Source organism: Pristiophorus japonicus, chromosome 4 (genome assembly GCF_044704955.1).
Source record: "Pristiophorus japonicus isolate sPriJap1 chromosome 4, sPriJap1.hap1, whole genome shotgun sequence".
In the NCBI taxonomy this organism is placed as follows: domain Eukaryota; kingdom Metazoa; phylum Chordata; class Chondrichthyes; family Pristiophoridae; genus Pristiophorus; species Pristiophorus japonicus.
In genome coordinates this window covers 24421559-24448831 of record NC_091980.1, presented here as the reverse complement: position 1 = coordinate 24448831, position 27273 = coordinate 24421559, and the positions used below count along the sequence as shown (strand labels likewise).

The window sequence follows — 27273 nt, the reverse complement described above, 5'->3', positions numbered from 1 at the left end:
AATATTTCATATTGTTTCAAGATTGTATTACTCGGCTGTGTTTGAGTCAAGATGAACGATCCCGCAAATTTAAATGTGGGATTTCTAATTCTCAGGTTAATGGTACCACAAGGATCCTGTACTAACAAGTCTCTGCATGTAAGGTGATTGCTCCATTTTGCGAACCACCAGCCCGAACTCCATTTGTGTAAAGTAACCAGCCGCTGGAATTCTTGCCCTGAGTGTGGTTTCCATTTCCAGACAACAGGGCCATCCCCAGGATTGTCTGGTCCTTTTAATTGAAATTCATCATTCTTATCCAAAAAGTAAATATGATTTGCGTTTCCTGTTAGAAAGAGGAACAATGTAAGCATTTTCATATCAAAGCACAATTCCTTAAATCCATGTTTGTAATTATTTATATAGTTAATTTATTTACAGTCCTATTTTTATATTTATCTGATCATGTTTCCTTCACTGAAGTCATTATTATAGAGAAAAACATTCAGTGTATGTATTACTAGAGTTATCTGAACAGACGTCATTATTAGAAACAACTATCAAAATATAAAGAGAGGACATGGTTAATTCCAGATTTCAGGAAATAAGTCTCCTTGTGACTCCTGGTCTACAGGGAGCATTATCAGGTTGGACAGGAGCTTGCGGGCGTCAAATTAGGGCAGGATATGGTGATAAAAACATAGAAATCTACAGAGCAGGAGGCCATTTCGGCCTGTAATATTGTGTAATATATATAGCCCCATCTGGTGGACTCCTATGGCACTGCTTAGTTTCAAAAATTGCACAATATTTATTTTGTAAATGTGCCAAAGTTGTTTATAATAAAGAAAGGAACAGGTCAACTGACTGGAGTTATGGAGCGTTCTGCCATCTTAAGGTTGTGTGTGTGTTTGTGAGTTGTATTAAAGATATAATAATGGCGATGAAGAAGGAATAAAGTAGATAACAAGCTGCAATTTTTATTGGTGGAGGATTCAGCCAACCAACAGACAGACTTTGAAAGCTTCTCTGTTTTGATTAACAGCTACAAATCCAAGGTAATTACAAGCACACTTGTCCGAACTGCCAGAGTCCAGATGATCGCGCCTATGGAAATAATAGAGCATTTGGGGGAGTTTCCACGCAACCGTGAAAGTTTTAGAGCGTATGTGGAGCGGCTAGAAATGTTTTTCACTGCAAATAATATCATCGAAGTCTCCAATGATGAAAACCATAACCAGGTGGTGTTAGAACGAAAAAGGGCTATTTTCTTAAGTGAAGCAGGGCCCGAGGTGCTTGAAACCCTGAAAAATGTGCTTGTGCCTGTCAAGCCAAAGGACACAACTCTTAAGCAGACAGCACTACAGTCCTGAGCCCCTGGAAATTGCTGAAAGTTATTATTTCAGAATACAAGATCAGTTAACCAAAGAAAATAACAGTGAGTACATTGTAGCATTAAAAAAGCTATCTATTCACTGTAATTTTGGAAGCTTTCAAGACCGAGCATTGCGTGACCACTTTGTTTGTGGGAAGAAAAATGATGTGATCAGAAGAAAGGTATTGACAACTCCTAACTTGACTTTTGATTTAGCTTGTCAGACAGCTATATCAATGGACATGGCCAATCAATATTACCGATTTCATACTATTTCTAGTCATCAGACAACCGAGGTTAATCGCCTGCAGGTTAAAAGTAAAAGGCAGTTGGGCCCCAAGGTCTCAGAAATTGGCAATGGTAACAGAGCATTGAAGTCCTGCTATTGGTGTCTGGGACAACACATTGATCAAAGTTGTCCATATGTGAAAGCTGGATGTTTTATCTGCAGGGAAACTGGGCAACTTGCGAAGGCATGCCGACTGAAGGGTAAACCAGTTTTCAAAGCCATAAGTAAAAATCCCCAGAGGCTACATAGCATGGAAGAAAAAGAACATGATGAGGAGGTTTTAGAGCTACACATTATCAGGAGCACAAGTTAACTAACAGTGATTCGAAAAGTATCATCATCCACATAGATGTTTCAGGAACCAAGATGCCCATTGAAATCGACACTGGTGCATACGTGACTGTAGTACTGGAGCTGCTATACCTTGACAAATTGCGTGATTTGCAATTGGAGAAATCCAAGATAGAGCTGTGAGGCGACTCAGGAGAGAACATTCCTGTGGAGGTCGTATCACCGTACCGGTGAAATACAAGGATCAATTTCAGAGCTTGCCTCTATTAGTAGTGGCAGGAGACAAACCTGCCTTACTAGGAAAAAATTGGTTGGGGGTCACTGAAGCTGGATTGGAATGAGATTTTTCATGTTGAAATGAGAAGGGAGACGTCGTGTGTGAGATCTGCTGCACAGGACTCAGATGAGGACCTCGATGGGGAGGTGCTCACAAGAAGAGTGATGGTATGCATTTCGAGATGATATGTGCAATGGCAAGGGTGCCAGAGAGCCTCTCGGCCACGATAAGGAATGTGGAGGAGTCCAACATTGCACAGAGCTCTGCACACCCCATGCAGCCCATCATTCCCTTCTGTAGATGTTGGTGGACTCTCAGAGAGACCATGTGGATCCAGATGTCAAGACGCATGTCATGGGTGATGTGGCACATTCCATTGCAGCACAGGCGGAAGCTGTTATGTATATAAACTTTACCAGTGTGTAAGACTTGCCACCGGTGGCGCACATGTGGGAGACTCAAGGGTCACCTGTACACCCCGGGCAAGCAGGTATAAAAGGCAGTCTACCATGCTGCTTACCCACTCTGGAGTTACATTAAAGAGACCAAGGTCACAACAGTTTGAGCTTTCAGTCTTGTGGAGTTATTCTGAACATTAAAATTGGCGACGCGTAACAGATCACGAACTTTCACGTGGTTATAGCTGTCATTGGTATTCTTGAGAGATTTGTTGAGAGTGATGATTGGGAAGCTTTCATTGAGCGTCTTGACCAATACTTTGCGGCCAATGAGCTGGATACGGAAGAGACCGCGGTCAAGCGCAGAGCGATTCTCCTCACCACTTGTGGGTCCACGATATATGGCCTCATCAAAAATCTGCTAGCACTGACAAAACCAATGGGGAAGACATATGCAGAGATGTGCACGCTGTTTCGGGAACACCTCAAGCCGAATGAGAGCATCTTAATGGCCAGGTATGCACCATTGCTCCGAGGGCCAAGATGTGGTGAGCTATGTCGCCGACCTAAGACACCTTGTGGGACCGTGCGTATTTGCTGGATTTTTGGGGGAAATGTTGCGGGACTTTTTCGTGCTTGGAATCAGCCACGAGGCCATTCTTCGCAAACTGCTGTCTGCCGAATCACTAGATCTGAGCAAGGCCATCACGATCGCCCAGGCTTTCATGTCCACGAACGGTAACACTAAACAGATATCTTTGCAGCATCGAAGCTCACCGGCAAGTACTGTGTATAAAATAACGCCTTCAGCAGGCAGACTGTACCTGACAGGGCCGACACGCCTGCAGAGGCCAGACCTAGGATGACTCAGAGTCCGCTGTGGGGCGTGAATGCGAATCCATTAGCACCATGTTGGCGCTGCGGGGGTAATCATCGAGCCCATCAATGTTGATTCAAGCACTACATGTGCAAAGGCTGCGGAACAATGGGGCACCTCCAACGAATGTGCAGACATGCTACGACTCACCACGTGGCCGAGTCGGCAGAAGATGTCCGATCCAGCGCGAATCACGCTGAACGAGTAAGACAGGCAACTCAACCCAAGGCTGAAGAGGAAATGTATAGGGTTCACACCTTCACCACCAAAACCCTCCGATAAAGTTGAAAGTCAAATTAAACGGCATTGCAGTTTCCATGGAATTGGACAGGGGGCGAGTCAGTCAATTATGAGCCAGAAGGCTTTTGAGAAACTGTTGGGCAACAAGGCACGAAGGCCAAAACTAAGCCCGATTCACACCAAACTGAACACTTGCACCATTGAGCTCATAGCAGTCATTGGCGGTGCTGCAGTGAAGGTATTGTACGATGGAACTGTGCATGTTTTATCACGATGGATTGTACCAGGCAAAGGCCCAATGCTGTTCGGCAGAAGCTGGCGAGGAAAGATCCAATGGAACTGGGATGACATCAAAGCATGGTCTTCGGAGGATGACGCCTCGTGTGCACAAATGCGAAACAAATTCACATCGTTATTCAAGCCAGGCATCAGCAACCTCATAGGCGCCAAAATGCAGATCCATTTAGTCACTGATGCACGACCCGTTCATCACAAGGCCCGAGCGGTTCCATACATGATGGGAGAGAAAGCTGAGATGGAGCTGGACAGACTTCAACGAGAGGGGATCATATCGCCAGTTGAGTTCAACGAGTGGGCCAGTCCAATTGTTCCGGTGTTGAAAAGTGATGGGACAGTCAGAATCTGCGGGGACTACAAGGTAACGATCAACCGAGTCGTGTTACAGGACCAATACCCACTACCCAAAGCAGATGACCTGTCCGCAACACTAGCAGGGGGGAAGTCGTTCACCAAGCTGGATCTAACTTTTGCTTACTTGACATGGGCGACTTTAATCTACATATAGATTGGGCTAAACAAAGTGGTAGCAATATGGTGGAGGAGGATTTCCTGGAGTGTATTAGGGATGGTTTTCTCGACCAATATGTCGGGGAACCAACTAGAGGGCTGGCCATCCTAGTCTGGGTGATGTGAAATGAGAAAGGACTAATTAGCAATGTTGTTGTGCGAGGCCCCTTGGGGAAGAGTGACCATAATATTGTAGAATTCTTTATTAAGATGGAGAGTGATACAGTTAATTCAGAGACTAGGGTCCTGAACTTAAGGAAAGGTAACCTCGATGGTATGAGGCGCGAATTGGCTAGAATAGACTGGCAAATGATACTTAAAGGGTTGACGGTGGATAGGCAATGGCAAACATTTAAAGAACACATGGATGAACTTCAACAATTGTACATCGCTGTCTGGAGTAAAAATAAAACAGGGAAGGTGGCTCAACCGTGGCTAACAAGGGAAATTAAGGATAGTGTTAAATCCAAGGAAGAGGCATATAAATTGGCCAGAAAAAGCAGCAAACCTGAGGAGTGGGAGAAATTTAGAATTCAGCAGAGAAGGTCAAAGGGTTTAATTGGGAGGGGGGAAATAGAGAATGAGAGGAAGCTTGCCGGGAACATAAAAACTGACTGCAAAAGCTTCAATAGATATGTGAAGAGAAAAAGATTAGTGAAGACAAAGGTAGGTCCCTTGCAGTCAGATTCAGGTGAATTTAAAATGGGGAACAAAGAAATAGCAGACCAGTTGAACAAATACTTTGGTTCTGTCTTCACAAATGAAGACACAAATAACCTTCCAGAAGTACTAGGGGACCGAGGGTCTAGTGAGAAGGAGGAACTGAAGGATATCCTTATTGGGTGGGAAATTATGTTAGGGAAATTGATGGGATTGAAGGACGATAGATCCCCGGGGCCTGATAGTCTGCATCCCAGAGTACTTAAGGAAGTGGCCATAGAAATAGTGGATGCATTGGTGATCATTCTCCAACAATCTATTTACTCTGGATCAGTTCCTATGGACTGGAGGGTAGCTAATGTAACACCACTTTTTAAAAAGGGAGGGAGAGAGTATAGATCGGTTAGCCTGACATCAGTAGTGGGGAAAATGTTGGAATCAATTATTAAAGATGAAATAGCAGCGCATTTGGAAAGCAGTGACAGAATCAGTCCAAGTCAGCATGGATTTATGAAAGGGAAATCATGCTTGACAAATCTTCTGGAATTTTTTGAGGATATAACCAGTAGAGTTACTACGGAGAACCAGTGGATGTGGTGTACTTGCACTTTCAAAATGTTTTTGACAAGGTCCCACACAAGAGATTGGTGTGCAAAATTAAAGCACATGGTATTGGGGGTAATCTACTGACGTGGATAGAGAACAGGTTGGCAGACAGGAAGCAGAGAGTCGGGATAAATGTGTCCTTTTCATAATGGCAGGCAGTGACTAGCGGGGTGCCGCAGGGCTCAGTGTTGGGACCCCAGCTATTTACAATGTACATTAATGATTTAGATGAAGGAATTGAGTGTAATATCTCCAAGTTTGCAGATGACACTAAACTGGGTGGCGGTGTGAGCTGTGAGGAGGACGCTAAGAGGCTGCAGGGTGACTTGGACAGGTTAGGTGAGTGGGCAAATGCATGGCAGATGCAGTATAATGTGGATAAATGTGAGGTTATCCACATTGGGGGCAAAAACATGAAGGCAGAATATTTTCTGAATGGCGGCAGATTAGGAAAATGGGAGGTGAAACGAGACCTGGGTGTCATGGTTCATCAGTCATTGAAAGTTGGCATGCAGGTACAGCAGGCGGTGAAGAAGGCAAATGGTATGTTGGCCTTCATAGCTAGGGGATTTGAGTATCGGAGCAGGGAAGGTCTTACTGCAGTTGTGCAGGGCCTTGGTGAGGCCTTAGCTGGAATATTGCGTTCATTTTTGGTCTCCTAATCTGAGGAAGGACATTCTTGCTATTGAGGGAGTGCAGCGAAGGTTCACCAGACTGAATCGCAGGATGGCAGGACTGACATATGAGGAGAGACTGGATCGACTGGGCCTGTATTCACTGGAGTTTAGAAGGATGAGAGGGGATCTCACAGAAATATATAAGATTCTGATGGGACTGGAAAGGTTAGATGCAGGAAGAATGTTCCTGATGTTGGGGAAGTCCAGAACCAGGGAACACAGTCTTAGGATAAGGGGTAGGCCATTTAGGACTGAGATGAGGAGAAACTTCTTCACTCAGAGAGTTGTTAACCTGTGGAATTCCCTACTGCAGAGACCAGTTCATTGGATATATTCAAGAGGGAGTTCGATATGGCTCTTACGGCTAAGGGGATCAAGGGGTATCGAGAGAAAGCAGGAAAGAGTACTGAGTGAATGATCAGCCATGATCTTATCGAATGGTGGTGCAGGCTTGAAGGGCCGAATGGCCTACTCCTGCATCTATTTTCTATGTTTCTATGTTTCTGTGACACAGGAGCTGGCTGAACCTTCGAAAAGATTGACGTGCTTCAACACGCACAAAGGCTTGTTCATATACCACAGATGCCCTTTTGGGATTCGCTCAGCTGCGGCCATCTTCCAGAGGAACATGGAGAGTGTGCTGAAATCAACTCCGCGCACCTTGGTGTTTCAGACATCCTGATCACTGGTCGCACCACCAAACACTTGCACAACCTGGAAGAGGTTCTAAAGCGACTGGACAGAGTGGGACGCAGGCTGAAACGCACCGAGTGTGTTTTCCTGGCGCCAGAGGTCGAATTTATGGGGAGAAAGATTGCAGCGGATGGCATCAGACCCACGGACTCCAAAATGGAGGCCATCAAGAATGCACACAGACCACAGAATATGACGGAGCTGCGTTCTTTCCTGGGACTCCTCAACTATTTTGTTAAATTTCTTCCGGGGTTGCTCCGCAAGGGTGACGACTGGGTTTGGGGTAAATCTCAAGAGACAGCCTTTAATAAGGCCAGAATCGTGCTATGTTCTAACAAGTTATTGTATGACCTGTGTAAACGTTTAGTACTAGCTTGTGATGCATCTTCATACGGGGTCAGTTGTACGTTACAGCAAGCAGGCAAACTGCAACCGGTTGCATATGCATCCAGAAGTTTATGTGAGGCTAAAAGAGCTGACAGTATAGAAACATAGAAACATAGAAAATAGATGCAGGAGTCGGCCATTCGGCCCTTCGAGCCTGCACCACCATTCAATATGATCATGGCTGATCATACAGCTTCAGTACCTTCCCTACCCTACTCCTGCATATCCTTACTCACACCAACTTACCTTGCACCACCACCTATCCCCCTGTCTCTATCTACATTATAACATCCCAATCTCACTCGCAACCCTCACACACACCCTCATACTTGTCCAATCGTACCAACTAACAACACATTAGCGTAGGGACTTGAGTCCTTTAGCCAATGTTCATGTAGACTTTCTGCTAATGTGTTGTCAAACATTGAAATCTTTATTTTGAACACTTTGCCTTCTTTGACAGATTTGTGTGCACCTTTAGAAGTGGTTTCTTGAATTGTAGTGAATGGTGAGACATAACGGTTCCCACGCATGGGTGTTGAGTGTGAAAGGAATGGCTTGGGCATTGAAGGGATACTTATGGTGCTGGTGTGCGGTGGTGCCAACCTGGCTCATCATTTGGCAGTCAGGGTGTAGAGTGTCAAGTGAAGTACCATGGTGTGACTATCCCTAGCCTCCCGGGCAGCAATGTGCTCAGGTGCTGATGCCCTGTGTCCTGTGCAGCATCATGTGATCGCAGAATATGTTGGTGATATTATTGGTGATGTTGGTGGGCCTGGTGATGCTGGTGTGTCTGGTGCTGCTGGTATGCCTGGTGATGTTGCTGTTGGGCTGATCGTGGTGGGATTCTGAGGACCATTGTGAGGTTTTGTCAAGGGCACCGGTGCTGCTGGAGTAGATGACAGCTGTGGTTAAGATGACAGAAGCAATCTGTCAATGGTGAGAGAGGTTCCACCATGGAGGTGTCAGTAGTTAGAGAATTTACTCCAGACATTTCCAACCTTCCGAAAGCTGAAAAGTGTATTCCAAATCCTGAAGGCTGCAGCTTCAAAGATTGGAAGTGGACAGCCAGGGAATAATAGCCTTTATACTACTTTTGCAGCTGTCATCTTTTCAGAGGAATGTAGAGTCATTGACCGTGCAATAAATGTTTAAGTCGGTTCACGGGTGTCATGTATCTCACACTACTGTACATAACTGTATATTACCATGCAATACATGACTGTAACCAGATATGACCTGTAACCACAAGCTTACCTTAGCACCAGGGGTGCACTTGCAGGAGACACTGGATACCTATCCCAGACAGGTATATAAAGACAGGTCTCAGGCAAGTGTGCCATTGGAGAGCTGTGTAATAAAGGTACAGGTCCTGAGTGACCTTGACTTTAGCATGTGCCTCGTGTGAGTCTGTACTGCAGGGACAGGACTTTACAGTGGCGATGAGTTACGGGATAACAGAATCCACAGAATGGCGACCAACGGCTCAGATGAAAAATACAAAGCTGCAGATAATTGGGAGGACTTTATAGAAAGGCTCCAGCAAAGCTTTGTAACCAAAGTCTGGTTAGGCGATGATAAGGCAGACAAGAAAAGAGCCCATCTCTTGACCAGCTGTGGCTCAAAAACATATGCCTTAATGAAGGACCTGCTGGCACCCGAGAAACCAGCAAGCAAGTCGTTTGAAGAGTTGAACACACTGGTAAGAGACCACCTGAAGCCAGCGAGAAGCCTACACATGGCCAGACACAGGTTCTACAACTACAGACACCGTGTGGGCCAGAGCATACCCGACTTCGTGGTGGAACTTCGGAGGTTGGCTAGCTTATGTGAGTTCTCCGATGAATTAAGGAGAGAAGTACTGAGAGACTTTTTTATTGAAGGAATAGGCCACGCAGGCATATTCCGAAAGCTCATAGAAATCAAGATCTTGACCTAGAGGCAGCAGCACTGGTTGCACAGACATTCTTAGCAGGAGAAGAAGAAACGAGGTGGATCTACACTGCGGGTACGACAACTAACGAAACATCGGAACAACGGGTTCACAGCGTGAAACAAGCTGCTACCCCCACGCACAGACAAAGGCAGGAGAGCAGGCCCTCAACAGCAGGCAATGGTGCCAGAAGCCATCAAGGGCCACATGAACGGCCGTTCACACCTCATCAACCCACAATGCGAGCAATCAACTACAAACTGAGAGAAGCTCAAGAGAGATCAGCCAGACGCAGCTCATCTTTTGGAAACAATGGAAGCGGTCTGAGCTGGAGATGTGGGGGAAGGCACTCATCAAGGGGGTGTTGATTTCAGCATGCCATTTGCAGAAACTTCAACTATACAAGACATCTGGCCCACATATGCAGAAAAACGGCAGCTCGGCTGGTATACGAATCGGAAGGGTCGGAAAGCGGACCAGAAGACGGTAGGGACAGTACCTGGGACACCGAGGTACAGCGGGTCAACACGATCAATGGCCACTGCTCTTACAACAAGACGCCTCCAATAATGATGAAGGTCCTGCTCAACGGGATACCCGTCAACATGGAGCTGGATACAGGAGCGAGTCAATCTCTCATGAGCGCTCAACAATTTGAACAGCTGTAGCCACACAAAAGCGACAGATCAAAACTCACAAAGGTCGACACCAAACTAAGGACCTATACCAAAGAAATCGTACCAGTCCTTGGCAGCGCCATGCTCTCAGTCACACACAAAGGGACAATGAACCGACTTCGCCTGTGGATTGTCCCCGGAGATCTCCCAGCACTGCTGGGGAGAAGCTGGCCGGCAAAACTAAATTGGAAATGGGATGATGTTCACGCCATATCAACAGAGGAATGGACCACCTGCTCAACAGTTCTAAGCTGATTTGAACATCTCTTTCAGCCAGGTGTGGGCACCTTCAAAGGGGTTAAAGTCAAAATCTACATCACACAGGATGCTAGACTGGTCCATCACAAGACTGGAGCTGTGCCCTATGTGATGAGGGAAAAGATTGAACATGAACTGGACAGGCTTCTGCGGGAAGGCATTATCTCACCCATGGAATTTAGCGACTGGGCAAGTCCCATCGTCCCAGTCATGAAGCCTGATGGAGCCGTACGAATCTGTGGGGATTACAAATCTACCATAAACAGAGTCTCCCTACAGGACCAGTACCCGCTGCCCAGAGCGGAAGACCTATTTGCCACATTGGCTGCAGGAAAACTTTTTTCAAAACTAGATCGCACATCTGCGTATATGACGCAAGAACTGACCGAAGAGTCTAAGCTACTCACCAGCATCAACACACATAGATGCCTTTTCATGTACAACCGATGTCCATTCGGCATCAGGTCGGCAGCTGCTATATTCCAACGCAACATGGAGAGTCTGCTCAAGTCCATCCCGGGGACGGTTGTATTTCAAGACGACATATATATCACGGGCAGGGACACCGACTCCCATCTCCGCAATTTGGAGGAAGTACTAAAGCAGTTGGATCGGGTAGGCCTAAGAGTTCAGAAATCCAAGTGCCTGTTTCTCATGCCCGAGATTGAATTTTTGAGCAGAAGGATTGCCGCTGATGGAATCCGCCCAACAGAGTCCAAAACCGAAGCAATTCACCTGGCACCCAGGCCCCGGAATGTCTCTGAACTGCACGCCTTTCTCGGGCTACTCAATTACTTTGGGAACTTTATGCAGAACTGAAGCACACTGCTGGAGCCTCTCCACGTGCTACTCAGAAAGGAGTGCGATTGGTTTTGGGGGGACGCCCAGGAACGCGCCTTCAATAAGGCACGCAACCTTCTGTGTTCCAACAGTGTTTTGGCTTTCTTTGATCCAGATAAAAGGTTAGTTCTCACATGTGATGCATCAGCATACAGGGTATGGTGCGTTTTACAACATGTCAATAGTGCGGGTAAATGACAACCCATAGCTTATGTTCCAGGTCACTTTCACGGGCGGAGCGCGGGTACAGAATAGTGGAGAAGGAGGCGCTCGCGTGTGTGTACGGTGTCAAAAAGATGCACCAATACATTTTCGGGGCCAAGTTCGCATTAGAAACTGACCACAAGCCCCTCACGTCCTTACTATCTGAGAGCAAGGCAATAAACGCCAACGCCTCGGCGCGCATTCAACAGTGGGCACTCATGCTAGCGACTTACGACTGCACCATAAAGCACAAACAACTGTGCCAATGCACTTAGCAGGCTACCCCTGGCGACCACGGAAGGGTCTGATGAACAGGACTGTGAAATAGTCATGGCAATCAATGCCTTTGAGTAACAAGTTCACCCATGATGGCTCGCCAAATCAGAGCCTGGACAACCAGCGACCCCACGTTATCCTTAGTAAAAAGATGTGTCTTAACTGGTGACTGGGCAGAGGCTCGTGATGCCTGCCCCAAGGAGATCAAACTTTTCCATAGGCGCATGCATGAGCTGTCTCTACAAGCAGACTGCCCGATGTGGGGCAGCCGAGTAGTTATGCCTCTGCGAGGCAGAGAGGCATTTGTCCGGGAGCTCCACCTCGAGCACTCGGGGATCGTTCTCATGAAGGCCATAGCCAGATCTCATGTCTGGTGGCCTGGCATTGACGCGGAACTGGAGCTCTGCGTCTGACAGTGCACCATTTGTGCCCAACTCATTAATGCCCACAGGGAGGCCCCCCTGAGCCCCTGGTCCTGGTCCACCAAACCGTGGTCACGGTTGCATGTAGACTATGTGGGCCCATTCATGGGCAAAGTATTCCTCGTAGTTGTCGATGCATTTTCAAAGTGGATCGAATGCACCATTTTAAACTCGAGCACCACCTCCATCACTGTGGAGAGCCTTGGAACTCTGTTTGCAACACACGGAATTCCTGACATATTGGTCAGTGATAATGGTCCGTGCTACACCAGTGCAGAATTCCAAGATTTCATAAGTGACCACGGCATAAACCACGTTAAGACGGCACCACTCAAGCCAGCCTCCAACAGCCAGGCGGAGAGAGCAGTGCAAATCATTAAACAAGGCATGCTCAAAATCCAAGGTCCCACGATGCAGAGCCGCCTGTCGCGACTGCTGCTGGCATACAGATCTCGTCCGCATTCATTGACTGGAGTCCCCCCGACGCAACTATTAATGAAATGGACCTTAAAGACAAGGCTCTCATTCATCCTCCCAGACATGCATGAAATTGTTGAGGCAAAGTGCCGTAAGCTAACTGAGTACCATGACCGAATTCGAGGGGGAGGTGGAATGAGATAGGGGACAAAGTGTTTGTGCTAAACTATGGCAGGGGTCCCAAATGGCTTGCAGGAACAGTAACAGGAAAGGAAGGAAACAGGGTACTGGTGGTACAAATGGACAATGACCAAACCTGCCAGAGGCATGTAGACCAAGTCAAAAGTAGATTCACCAACAACACTGCTGAACCAAAGGCAGACTACAATGTGGAACTTACACCACACCTGGTGGACAGACAGAGGGAACAACCTGAGGAAAGGGCAATCCCAACAGACAGCCCAGGCGAGACACCAACAATCACACCAATCGAAACAGAAAGCCCAGGCAAGACACCAACAATCATACTGAATGAAACAGACAGCCCAGGCGAGATACCAGCAATTACACCGAAAGAAAAACAGGCATTAAGGCAAACAACTGAACCACAACTAAGACGCTCCACATGAGAGTGTAGACCACCTGAGAGACTGAACCAATAAAGACAATAAGACCTTGGGGGAGGGTGATGTCATGTATCTCACACTACTGTACGTAACTGTATATTACCATGCTATACATGACTGTAACCAGATATGACCTGTAACCACAAGCTTACCTTACCACCAGGGGTGCACTTGCAGGAGACATTGGATACCTGTTCTACACAGGTAGTTAAAGGCAGGTCTCAGGCAAGTGTGCCATTGGAGAGCTGTGTAATAAAGCTGCAGGTCCTGAGTGACCTTGACTTCAGTATGTGCCTCGTGTGAGTCTGTACTGCAGGGACAGGACTTTACAACGGGCTCCCAGGCCGCCTGCAATTTCTGCGGTCTGGAGGAGTCTGTGTTCCACGTTTTTATGGAATGTGCGAGATTGCAGTCCCTTTTCCATTATTTGGAGGGGCTGCTCCTCAAATTCTGGTTCCATTTCAGTACCACACTCCTAATCTTTGGGCACCCTGTGCGGAGGGGGGGCGAGCAGATCGGAAGGCCTCCTCATGGGTCTGCTCCTGGGCACGGCCAAGGGGGCCATCAGCCCAACTGCCTGCCTCTCTTCTGCGGTTACATCCGAGTCAGGGTGTCCGTGTAGCTGGAGCATGCGGTGTCCACCAGTACGCTCGCGGCCTTCCGCGAGAGGTGGCCGCCAAAGGGACTGGAGTGCATCATCACCCCCAGCAACCAATTTTCATTTGATTATTATTGTTTAAAGTTTAATTTGTTTAATTGCTGGTTTTTAGTGTCCCCCCCACTTTTAGCTTGGAGGCACTTGTAAAATTTGTGTGCTTTTACTGCCCTAAAAAAAAATTTTAAAAAATAAAAAAAGGGGGGCACCTGAAAAGTTTTTGGAGTGTGCCCCCGCCCCTCCCGTTTAATCAGGGAGCACTTGATTTAATTGCTTAATTTGGTTCACAACAAAATAGTTGTAGAATCATTGAAAATCTGGCCTGAACTGACGTGATTTCCGAGTGCCATAGACCGTGTCTAAAAAGTTAGAAAAATGGGAAGTACATGGGAAAATGCTGTTTAAGTACATTTTAACTAGTTGTTAACTGTGTCAACTGGCTCACCCTCCACTTGGTGTCGGGTCTGTTAAGAGCAGACAGACCTTGCTTTTGGGAAACTGACGTGGAGGCGGGTTCACAGCGGGACCTCGACCCGCTGACAATCTTTTATATTTTGACAGTGGACCCGCCTCCAAACTCACCCTCTGAGGGCAGGAACAATCCCGGCCTGTGTGTGTGGGTTCATTAAACACTATGATAAAGTAAAACAATATGACTGTGATTGGTGGAAATAAGGCACTTACTTTGTGTGAGAACAGATGGAAGTAGAAACAGACAGAAACTGAGCATCAAACCAGCTGGCATTTTGCTGCAGAAAAATCGTCGACTCATTTCACAGATTCAGTCTCTTTCCCTGTAAGAAATATACACATAGATATACATTTATATATAGTACAAGGTGATTAGTTGACGTTGTTGATTTGTTAAATTTATAAATTATATGTGGAATGATTGTTTGTGGCGCCTCTCGTTTCAGCTTTATGCCCAGGAGGACTCTGTGATGTTCCGTGAAAGAGGGATGGTAAGATGGGGAAGTGCTGAGCAACGGGGATCTGGGGTTTCATTCATTGGAACCGGAGTCTGAGGAGGTGTTCACGGACAGTCCGTCCGGAACGGGGATCTGCTGCCTGCCCCCTCCCTTCCTCCCCCTCCTCCTCCTCCTCCTCCTCCTCCTCTCCCTTCCATGGTGAAGCCCGCTCTCCTGGCAAAGCCACATGCAAGCACCTCCTGCTTCTCTCTGTTCAGAGAGAATACAATGAAGTCCCTTCCCCTGGAGTACAGAGCCTCAATAAACTCCCGGATTCAGTGATGGATGGCAAACTGGGAGATGATAGCTATATTTCCTGCTCCAGACTGGAAGGATGTAGTGGCAAAAAATTTGAGGTCCCCGGTGACCTTGAGGGCCGCTGGCACCGCATTCGTCGGCATGCTCTGAAGCTGCAGGTCTGTTTGCAGGAGGTGGCAGAGATCTGTGACCACCTCCTTGGTGAAGCGGAGCCTCCTAATACACTTTTGCCAGCTTAAGTTCAGGTGGGAGAAGTGCTCTCGGAAACATAGAAACATAACAACATAGATACATAGAAAATAGGTGCAGGAGTAGGCCATTTGGCCCTTCGAACCTGCACCATCATTCAATAAGATCATGGCTGATCATTCACCTCAGTACCGGTTTCCTGCTTTCTCTCCATACCCCGAGATCCCTTTAGCTGTAAGTGCCATATCTAACTCCCTCTTGAATACATCCAATGAACTGGCATCAACAACTCTCTGTGGTAGGGAATTCCACAGGTTAACAACTCCCTGAGTGAAGAAGTTTCTCCTCATCTCAGTCCTAAATGGCCTACCCCTTATCCTTAGACTGTGTCCCCTGGTTCTAGATCTCCCCAACATCGGGAACATTCTTCCTGCATCTAACCTGTCCAGTCTCGTCAGAATATTATACGTTTCTTGAGATCCCCTCTCATCCTTCTCGACTCCAGTGAATACAGGCCCAGTCGACCCAATCTCTCCTCATATGTCAGTCCTGCCATCCCGGGAATCAGCCTGGTGAACCTTCGCTGCACTCCCTCACTAGCAAGAATGTCCTTTCTCAGATTAGGAGACCAAAACTGAACACAATATTCCAGGTGAGGCCTCACCAAGGCCCTGTACAACTGTAGTATGACCTCCCTGCACCTATATTTAAATCCCCTAGCTTTCAAGGCCAACATACCATTTGCCTTCTTCACCGCCTGCTGTACCTGAATGCCAACTTTCAATGACAGATTTACCATGATACCCAGGTCTCGTTGCACCTCCCCTTTTCCTAATCTGCCGCCATTCAGATAATATTCTGACTTCGTGTTTTTGCCCCCAAAGTGTATAACCTCACATTTATCCACATTATACTGCATCTGCCATGCATTTGCCCACTCACCTATCCTGTCCAAGTCACCCTGCAGCCTCTTAGAGTACTCCTCAATGCTCAAACCGCCACCCAGCTTAGTGTCATCTGCAAACTTGGAGATATTACACTCAATTCCTTCATCTAAACCATTAATGTATAATCTAAATAGCTGAGTTCCCGGCACTGAGCCCTGCGTCACCCCACTAGTCATTGCCTGCCATTCTGAAAAAGACCCGTTTAGCCCGACTCGCTGCTTCCTGTCTGCCAACTAGTTTTCTATCCACATTACATTACCCCCAATACCATGTGCTTTAATTTTGCACACCAATCTCTTGTGTGGGACCTTGTCAAAAGCCTTTTGAAAGTCCAAATACACCACATTCACTGGTTCTCCCTTGTCCACTCTACTAGTTACAACCGCAAAAAATTCCAGAAGATTTGTCAAGCATGATTTCCCTTTCATAAATCCATGCTGACTTGGACTGATTCTGTCACTGCTTTCCAAATGCGCTGCGATTTAATCTTTCATAATTGATTCCAACATTTTCATCCCCTACTGATGTCAGGCTGACCGGACTATAATTCCCCGTTTTCTCTCTTCCTCCTTTTTAAAAAAATGGTGTTACATTAGCTACCCTCCAGTCCATAGGAACTGATCCAGAGTCATTAGACTGTTGGATAAACTGTTGGATGACCCAAGCTGGATAAGCCTCCTGCTGTGAGCCCCCCTGGCCCTCCTCCTCTCCCTGTGGGCCCAAGTTTCGGCCTCAGTTGCTCCTGATTTTTTGGAGGAACTGGTGTCGAACGGAGTATCTTAGAAAAATTCAAATTCTCGGCATTCAGCTTGCTCCAGTTCTCGTCAGTTAGAACAGTTTCACTTTGGAACAGAATTTTTTTTTCAAAAGTGGGTGTGTCTGGCCACTTACGCCTGTTTTCAAAGTTTCGGCAGTGAAAACTTACTCCAAACTAATTTAGAATGAAGTAAGTGAAGATTTTTGTACGCTCGAAAAAACCTTGTCTGCACATTCGAAAATCAGGCGTAGGTTACAAATCAGGTAGGGAATGGGGGTGGGGGGGGGGGGATTTAAAGGGAAGTTTACAAACATTAAACACTTCAGTTTTACAAATAAAGAGCCATCATCAATAATAAATGATAAAAACATCAATAAATCAACCAATAAATCAATCAAAAAAAAATTGATAAGAAATAATTTTTTTTTTAAATCAATAAATAAAACATTTTCTACTTACCGACTGCAGCACCGGTAGCCCTCCAACAGCATGCTGGGATCCCCCCCCCCGCCGTGTGTCTCTGTCAGTGTCTCTATCTCTCTGTCTGTCTGTGTGTGTCTCTCACTCTCTGTCTGTCAGTGCCTGTGTTTCTGACAGCGAGGGGAGGGGCAGGAGAGGGGTAGAGGGAGAGAATGAAGGGGGCAGCGGGAGGGGAGGGAGGGAGGCAGAGGGGGAGGGAGGGAAGGGGGAGGGATGGAGGACAAGGAGGAGGGAAGGGGAGAATGGAGGGAGGGGAAGGGGGGAGGAGAAGGGGAAGGGGGGAGGGGGAGTGGCGAATGGGGGGAGGGGAAGGAGGGGGGAGGAGAAGGGGAGGGAGGTAGGAGAAGGGAGGGGGAGGAGAAGGAGAAGGGGGGGAGAGGAGAAGGGGAAAGAGAAGCGGAGGGGAGAAGGAGAAAGAGAAGGGGGAAAAGTGGAAGGAGAAGTGGGGGAAAGGAAAAGGGGGGGAAAGGAGAAGGGGTGGAGAAGGAGAAGGCTGGGGGGGAAAGGAGAGTGGGGGGGAAAGGAGAAGGTGGGGGGAGGCTGAACGGGCTGGGCCCGGCCGGGCCCAAGACTTCGGGCAGGGCCCGTCCCCAGCACCAGATTTACAGGTAGGTGGCGTTGGGTCGGGTTGGGAGCGCGGGTCGGGTCGGGGTTGGGAGCATGGGTCGGGTTGGGTGGGCGGGGGTCGGTCGGTTTGGTTCGGGTCGGAGGCAGGGGGAGGCAGGGAGGGAGCGAGAGGGAGGTCAGGTAGGGTGGGGGGGGTGGGGGGGAGTGCGGGTCAGGTCCAGTCCGGGGGCGGGCGGTCGGGGGGGTGAACCGGGAGTCGGGTCGGTGTCGGGTCCGGTCCGGGGGCGGGCGGGGGGGAAGCGGGAGTCGAGTCGGGTCGGGAGGAAGCAGGAGCTGGGCGTGGGAGGCAGCCTCATGCATGCAGCCCCAGTGAGGCCATTTGGCCAGGGCTAGGGGCTGCGTGCTTCGGGCTCCTCCCACACAGTTTTGGGCGCCTGGAGCTACTGCACATGCGCGCCCACTGTAACGCGCATGTGCAGAGGTCTCGGCACTGTTTTCAGCGCAGGGACCTGGCTCCGCCCCCCCCACAGCTCGTGCTGCGCCGCGCCTGACTCAAGAGGACCAGCAGGGAGCCGGATAATCTGTAAGTTTTTTTTAGGCGCACTTCGTGGCACGAAAAACGGGCGTCCAGGTCCGGGCTGCGCTGTTCTAGGCGTGGCCCGAAACTTGGGCCCTATGTGAGCATCTTGTTCTCTTCTTCGCTGCCTCCTCTCCCTCTCCCTATCATACTCGAGCGCAAGGGGGACTGCAAATTGAACCCCATGACTGGGAGCAAGTGGTGTGAGAAGAACCCTTTAAAAGTACTTCATTGGCTGTAAAGCGCTTTGGGACATCTGGTGGACGTGAAATGCGCTTTATAAATGCAAGTCTCTTTTTTCAAGATATTCCAAAATGCTTTTCAACCAATGAAATATTTTTGAAATGCCGACACTGTTGTCATGTAAGAAACACAGCAGCAAATTTGCACACAGCAACATCCCACAAATTGCAATGAAATTAATGACCCGTTTATCTGTTTTATGAGTACTTTGAGGGATAAATGCCGACCAGGACACCAGGAGAACTCACCTGTTCTTCTTCGAATAGTACCCAGGGATCTTTAATGTTTCCCTGAGAGGGCAGGCGGGCTATCAGTTAATCTTCTCATCCGAAAGAGGACACCTCCATCAGTGAATCCTAACCCTAACTCCCTGAATATTGCACAGAAATATCAGCCTAGATTATGTACTCAAGGCTCTGACTCAGAGGTGAGAGTGCTAACACTGAGCGACGGCTGACACCTTGTACTTAGAGGCTTTTTTCTGAAAGTTATGTGAAACTAATAATTTTTATATTTGGAATAACAAATTGAATATATGATACCAACTCTGAAATCCATAAAATATTGGACAAAATCTTTATGAGCTTTGCCTAACTGGTCCTGACTTGGGTCATGTGAGTAAACCATAGCAGTAGATGGTTATCTTCGTGTTGCAGTGTTAGATTAACCATATTTGGGCCTTGTGGAGATCATTGAAGGATGTAGATGTGGTTAATGTAACACTTTCTCTGAGGAAGCCCCTGCCCTAGCCCTGACCACACATCTTTCTCCAGTTTCTCTCTGATCTCCCCTCATGATTTTTCCGAGCTCATCCTGTCCATGAGACCCTCTTCCTGCTCCCTTGACCCTATTCCCACCAAACTGTTGAACACCCAACTACCTTTCCTGGCTCCCATGTTAGCTGACAATGCTAATGTTTCTCTCTCCTCAGGTACTGTCCCCCTATGCAGTCATCACCTCTCTCCTCAAACAAACAATTGTCGACCCCTCCGTCCTTGCAAACTTTTGCCTCATCTCCAACCTCCCTTTCCTTTTGAACATGTTGTCGACTCCCAAATCCTGCCCATCTTTCCCACAATTCCATGTTTGAATCCCACCAATCCGGTTTTCGTGCCTGCCACAGTACCAAAACGACTCTCATCAAAGTCACAAATGACATCCTTTGTGATTGTGACAAAGGCAAACTATCCCTCCTTGTCCTCCTTCTTGACTTGTCTGCAGCCTTTGACATGTTTGACCACTCTATCCTTTTCTAACGCCTCTCCACCATTGTCCAGCTGGGTGGGACTGTACTCATCTGGTTCCATTCTTATCTATCTAATTGTAGCCAGAGAATCACCTGAAATTGCTTCTCTTCCTGTCCCCGCATCATTACATCTCGTGTCCCCCAAGAATCTATCCTTTGCCCCTTCCTATTTCTCATCTACCATGTTGCCCCTTGGCGACATCATCTGAAAAGACAGCGTCAGTTTCCACATGTACACTGATGACACCCAGCTCTACTTCATTACCACTTGCCTGACCCCTCCGCGGTCTCTAAATTGTCAGACTGCTTATCCAACATCCAGTTCTGGATGAGCAGAAATTTCTCCAATTGAATATTGGGAAGAACGAAGCCTTTGTTTTCAGTCCACGCTGCAAAGTCCATTTCCAAGCCATTGACTCCATTCCTCTCCCCAACTTCTGTCCGAGGTTGAACCAGACTGTTCACAACCTTGTTGTCACATTTTACCCTAAAATGCACTTTTGACCACATATCCGCAGCATAACTAAGATTGACTATTTCAACCACCGTAACATTGCCCGTCTCCGTCCTTGCCTCAGCTCATCCGCGTCAGAAGCCCTCATCCATGCCTTTGTTACCTCTAGTCTTGACTATTCCAATGCACTCCTGGCTAAACCCCCACTTTCTATCCTACATAAATTCGAGGTGATCAAAAACTCGGCTGCCCATGTCCTAACTCGTACCAAGTCCCGCTCACTCATCACCTCTCTGCTCACTGACCTACATTGGCTCCCGGGTAAGCAACACCTCAATTTCAAAATTCTCATCCTTGTTTTCAAATCACTCCATGGCCTACCGCTCCCTATCTCTGTGAGCTCCTGCAATCCCAGAACCTCCTGAGATGTCTGCACTCCTCAAATTCTGCCCTCTTGAGCATTCCTGATTATAATCGCTCAACCATTAGTGGCCGTGCCTTCTGTTACCTAGGCCCAAAGCTTTGGAATTCTCTGTCTAAACCACTCCACCTCTCTACCTATCTTTCCTCCATCAAGCTCCTTGAAACCTACCTCTTTGACTAAGCTTTTGGTCATTTGCCCGAATTCTCCGTGTGTGGCTCGGTGTCAAATTTTTATCTCATAATACTCCTGTGATTCGCCTTGGGAAATTTCACTACGTGAAGGCGCTTTTTAAATACAAGCTTTGTTGTTGTTATTAAGATTTTTTCAACTGAATTGTGCATCACTGATTAGTCAAACAACTAAATAGCCAGCAGAACTTTGAAGGCCAATGAAAACCTCCAACAGAACCAGAGCATCACTTGGACAGCCAAAAAAATCAAATCCAGTTACAGACAAAATTTCAAATATCGACCAGGAAAGCTTAAAATGTGAAAAAAGCAGGCAGCCGTCACTGAGTTGTAAGAAACCCTCTTCGAGTAATTTTATGAAAAAGGATATGAAACCAGATAGCCATATAAACTTCTTTAGTCAAAATGGTGCAACATCTTTGAGAAATGCAATCAGTTATTCAAAGCACATTTTTAAATCATTCCTTTAAAAAGAAGTATGATTGCAGTAAGATTGCCTACCTTGTGGGAAGAGGCTCGTGAAGGAGTACAGAGACTGAGCAGCAAAGCTCCCAGCACAGCGATACACAACACTCTGGGGTTCTCAGTTATTACTCTGCACAAAGTAACTGACGTTGTCTCTTGTGAAACCACAGGGCAGGCGAGCTTCCTCTTCCCTTTCAGCTCAGAGTTCAGACATCATTGGTGTTGGGCACGTTCGAGCTGAGATAGAGCATTGGCTCAAAATAGCAAACGGTGGGAAGCTCAAAATGGGAACTTATCATGTTCAAAATCATTTCGGGATGAGTAGCAAAAGGCTCAGTCTTGGGATATGTTATTTTAAATGTAACTGGATGAGCTCAAATGGCTGAACTGATGGACAATCGGAGAATCTGCTGATTTATAATGAAAGCAGTGTTCTCCCGTGAAGTTCCGGGGGTTGAAATTCTGGGCTTCCAGCTAATCGTGCCTGTTTACAGGCCTTCGAGAAGCCTCTTAAAATTAAGCTAGTTTTTTAGGTGCAGGGACACTAATAGGTAGGTTTTAAAAGCTTTTGAATGTAATTTTTTTATTATTTACGATGAAACTGACTACTGTACACCAATGTAAGTAGAAAATGGTTCTGTACAGATTTTTAAAGATATTTTCAGCTTTTTAAAATCGGGTTAATCACAGGTGGTGGACAGACACTGATTAAAAATGCTTATTCTCTGTGAGAAACCCTTTGTCATCTGTGTTAATAAAACTTCGCCAATTACCACTCTTAATTACATCAGGGAGTATTTTTGAAAGCAAAAATTTTATTTTTTAAAATTACCTTCTAAAATTCTGGTTCATGGCAGATTTTAAATTTGGCGATATGCAAATGGGTTTGAGGGGAAAAAAGCCCTTCACACAACAAGCACGATTTTGGGCATGATTTGCGCTCGGATCACCGCTTGCACACAAAGCAGAAACTCCAGGCCTCCATGTTTAAAACAATCCACTTTTCTCTTGCATTCGCATTGTACTTCAGTCCCGCTGTTACAGAACGCACCAAGACTTTCACAATCTTTGAAAAGAACTAATGCGGTTTTCTATTTGTGGAAATGCTGAGTTCCCAACCACATGTCTCCCAGCTTTTATCTGAAATCTATAGTGAGCAGGAACCTCTGCTGGAAAAGCGTCATTTACAAAACATATTTTGCTGCAATTGAGCACTTTTTCACACAATGTGTCGTGGAAATCTCTGTCTCGCTGTTCCTGCACCCCCTTTTTAAATTGTGTCATTGTGTTTATATTGCCTCTCCTCATTCCTCTTACCAAATCGTATCACTTCACACTTCTCTGCATTAAATTTCATCTGCCATGTGTTTGCAGCAACAGTCTGTCTATGCCATCCTGAAGTCTGTGTTTTTTAAATTCATCACAGGATGTGGGCATCACTGCCAAAACAGGCATTTATTGCCCATGCCTAATTGCCCCTGAATCTCTGCAGTCCGTGTGATGAAGGTACTTCCACAGTGACTTTGTCGTAGTGGTTTGGTACAAATGAGTGGTTTACTTGGCCACTTCAGAGGGCAGTTATGATTCAACCACATTGCTGTGAATCTGGAGCCATATGTACACTAGTCTGTGTAAGGATGACAGATTTCCTTCCCTAAAGGACATTAGTGAACCAGTTTGGTTTTTACAACAATCTGGTAGTTTCATTACTGATATTGGTTTTATATTCCAGATTTATTTAATTAACTGAATTTAAATTCCCCAACTGCCATGGTGAGATTGGAACTCATAACTCCAAATTATTATTCCACACCTTAGGATTACTAGTCCAATAATATAACCACTATGCTACCGTCTCAAAGGTAGTAATCTCTGGATTGCTACCAGTGCCACGTGCTAATCAAAGTAGAGGGAGCAGGATAGTTAGAATAAATACGTGGCTTGAGCAGTGGTGCAAGAGGGAGGGATTCAAATTCCTGGGACATTGGAACCAGTTCTGGGAGAAGTGGGACCTGTACAAAAGGGACGGTCTGCACTTGGGTAGGACTGGAACTGATGTCCTTGGGGTAACATTTGCTAATGCAGTTCGGGAGTGTTTAAACTAATATGGCAGGGGGATGGGAACCTATGCAGCGAGATAGGGCAAAGTAATATGGAGTCAGAAACAGATGGTAGAAAGGTAAAAAGCAATAGTGGAAGGCCAAGTAAACAAAGGCAAGAAACAAAAAGGGCCACACTACATCATAATTCTAAAAGGACAAAGGGTGTTAAAAAAACAAGCCTGAAGGCTTTGTGTCTTAATGCAAGGAGTATCCGTAATAAGGTGGATGAATTAACTGTGTAAATAGATGTTAACAGATATGATGTGATTGGGATTACCGAGACGTGGCTCCAGGATGATCAGGGCTGGGAACTCAACATCCATGGGTATTCAACATTCAGGAAGGATAGAATTAAAGGAAAAGGAGGTGGGGTAGCATGCTGGTTAAAGAGGAGATTAATGCAATAGTTAGGAAGGACATTAGCTTGGATGATGTAGAATCTAGATGGGTAGAGCTGCAGAACACCAAAGAGCAAAAAACGTTAGTGGGAATTGTGTACAGACCTCCAAACAATAGTAGTGATTTTGGGAGGGCATCAAACAGGAAATTAGGGGTGCATGCAATAAAGGTGCAGCAGTTATCATGGGTGACTTTAATATGCATATAGATTGGGCTAACCAAACTGGAAGCAATACGGTGGAGGAGGATTTCCTGGAGTGCATAAGGGATGGTTTTCTAGACCAATATGTCGAGGAACCAACTAGGGGGGAGGCCATCTTAGACTTGGTGTTGTGTAATGAGAGAGGATTAAATAGTAATCTCGTTGTGCGAGGCCCCTTGGGGAAGAGTGATCATAATATGGTGGAATTCTACATTAGGATGGAGAATGAAACAGTTAATTCAGAGACCATGGTCCAGAACTTAATGAAGGGTAACTTTGAAGGTATGAGGCGTGAATTGGCTAGGATAGATTGGCGAATGATACTTAAGGGGTTGACAGTGGATGGGCAATGGCAGACATTTAGAGACCGCATGGATGAACTACAACAATTGTACATCCCTGTCTGGCGTAAAAATAAAAAAGAGAAGGTGGATCAACCATGGCTATCAAGGGAAATCAGGGATAGTATTAAAGCCAAGGAAGTGGCATACAAATTGGCCAGAAATAGCAGTGAACCTGGGGACTGGGAGAAATTTAGAACTCAGCAGAGGAGGACAAAGGTTTTGATTAGGGCAGGGAAAATAGAGTACGAGAGGAAGCTTGTGGTAAAAACAGAGCGACAGACTATTATCTGAATGGTGACAGATTGGGAAAAGAGGAGGTGCAACGAGACCTGGGTGTCATGGTACATCAGTCATTGAAGGTTGGCATGCAGGTACAGCAGGCGGTTAAGAAAGCAAATGGCATGTTGGCCTTCATAGCGAGGGGATTTGAGTACAGGGGCAGGGAGGTGTTGCTACAGTTGTACAGGGCCTTGGTGAGGTCACACCTGGAGTATTGTGTCCAGTTTTGGTCTCCTAACTTGAGGAAGGACATTCTTGCTATTGAGGGAGTGCAGCGAAGGTTCACCAGACTGATTCCCGGGATGGCAGGACTGACATATCAAGAAAGACTGGATCAACTGGGCTTGTATTCACTGGAGTTCAGAAGAATGAGAGGGGATCTCATAGAAACGTTTAAAATTCTGATGGGTTTAGACAGGTTAGATGCAGGAGGAATGTTCCCAATGTTGGGGAAGTCCAGAACCAGGGGTTACAGTCTAAGGATAAGAGGTAAGCCATTTAGGACCGAGATGAGGAGAAACTTCTTAACCCAGAGAGTGGTGAACATGTGGAATTCTCTACCACAGAAAGTTGTTGAGGCCAATTCACTAAATATATTCAAAAAGGAGTTAGAAGTAGTCCTTACTACTTGGGGGATCAAGGGGTATGGCGAGAAAGCAGGAATGGGGTACTGAAGTTGCATGTTCAGCCATGAACTCATTGAATGGCGGTGCAGGCTAGAAGGGCCGAATGGCCTACTCCTGCACCTATTTTCTATGTTTCTATGTTTCTATGTCCCCGTGTTACTGCACTCTTCATTGTTTACTACATTTCTGAGTTTAGTGTCATCTGCAAATTATGAAATGATGCCCTGTATACCCAAGGCCAGGCCATTAATATATAACAAAAAGAGCAAAGGTCCCAACACTGACCCCTGGGGAAAACCAATCTATATGACCCTCCAGTCTGAAAAACACCATTCACCACTACTCTCTGCTTCCTGTCCCTTCACCAATGTTGTATCTACACTGCCACTGCCCCTTTAATCCCATGAGCTTTAATGTCGCTCACAAATCTATTATGTGATACTTTGTCAAACGTCTTTTGAAAGTCCATATACAAATCAAATGCACAACCCTCATCAAACCTCTCCGTTATTTCATCAAATAACTCCAATCAAATTAGTCAAACATGATTGGCCTTTAACAAATCCATGCTGGCTATCGGTTATTAGCCCATACTTTTCCAAATGCTAATTAATTGTGTCCCGGATTATTGTCCCAAAAACTATCCCCACCACTAACGTTAGGCTGATTGGCCTGTAGTTTATCCCTCTCCCCTTTTTTTGAACTGGGGTGTAATGTCTGCAATACACCAGTCCTCTGGCACCATCCGCATATCAAAGGAGGATGGGGGATTGTGGCCAGTGTCTCTGCAATTTCAACCCTTACTTCCTTCAGTAACCAAGGATGCATCCCAATCAAGTGATGTCAGCAGTGACATCACAGTGAGCACGGAGGAGGAGCTCTGTAGGTGAATAAATCGGGTGAGTAAACAGTAAGTAATGTGTTTTTTTAACAAAAGCAGTCTATCTAATTTCAATTCAGGCTATCAATGAACAACTAAATAAAAAGACTCGAGAGGGCTGGGCAGGTTATGTGTCAGGACTGTAGTATTTGGGAGTTTGTGGACAGTGAGACTGTCCCGGATTCCCACATCTGCAGGAAATGTCTCTGCCTTCAGTCAGAGAGTCATTGAGCTGGAATGCGAGTTAGAGACACTCCAACATATAGGGGCTGAAATTGCCCCATTTTTAAGGGCCGTTACCGACTGTTTGAGGCAGTAATGGAACGGAAATGAGTTCCCGCCCAGTTGGGTGGCCTCAACGACGATCGGGAGATTATCCTCCTAATTTCTACAGGCGCAAAAGATTACCACCCCACCAACACCGGCCTCGCTCGTCCACCTACGGCGATAAATACGTCATCACTGCGCGCACCGCCGGAACAGATATTGTCCCGAAATCATCCACCGAAAGCTATGCTGCAAGGCTCTTCTGACAACAGGTTTCCCACATCAACCTCAATGATGACCAGTGCCTGTGGAGATGCGATTCAGGAAAGACGTGATGACGGAGCTGGAGCCTCAAACAAGGATGAGGACGGCTCTATCAGTGGCATCCAAGGTCACCATTGCCCTAAATTTTTACACCACTGGACCTTTTCAAGGAACCACAGCAGACATCTCCAACATATCCCAGTTTATCATGCATTGCTCCATCCATCAGATCACAGATGCTCTGTACAAGAGGAGGAAGGACTACATCTCATTTCCAATGACC

The 27273-nt window shown here is 46.5% G+C and overlaps 1 long non-coding RNA gene across 1 annotated transcript; it reads right to left on the bottom strand.

Moving 5' to 3' along the window:
* Positions 1-209: 209 nt before the first annotated feature.
* LOC139262016 (uncharacterized) lies at positions 210-21748 on the bottom strand. Its single transcript, XR_011592857.1, has 3 exons — positions 21664-21748; positions 14549-14658; positions 210-325 (listed from the first exon to the last, which is right to left on the bottom strand). It is a non-coding gene; the product is annotated as an uncharacterized lncRNA (long non-coding RNA).
* Positions 21749-27273: the final 5525 nt, after the last annotated feature.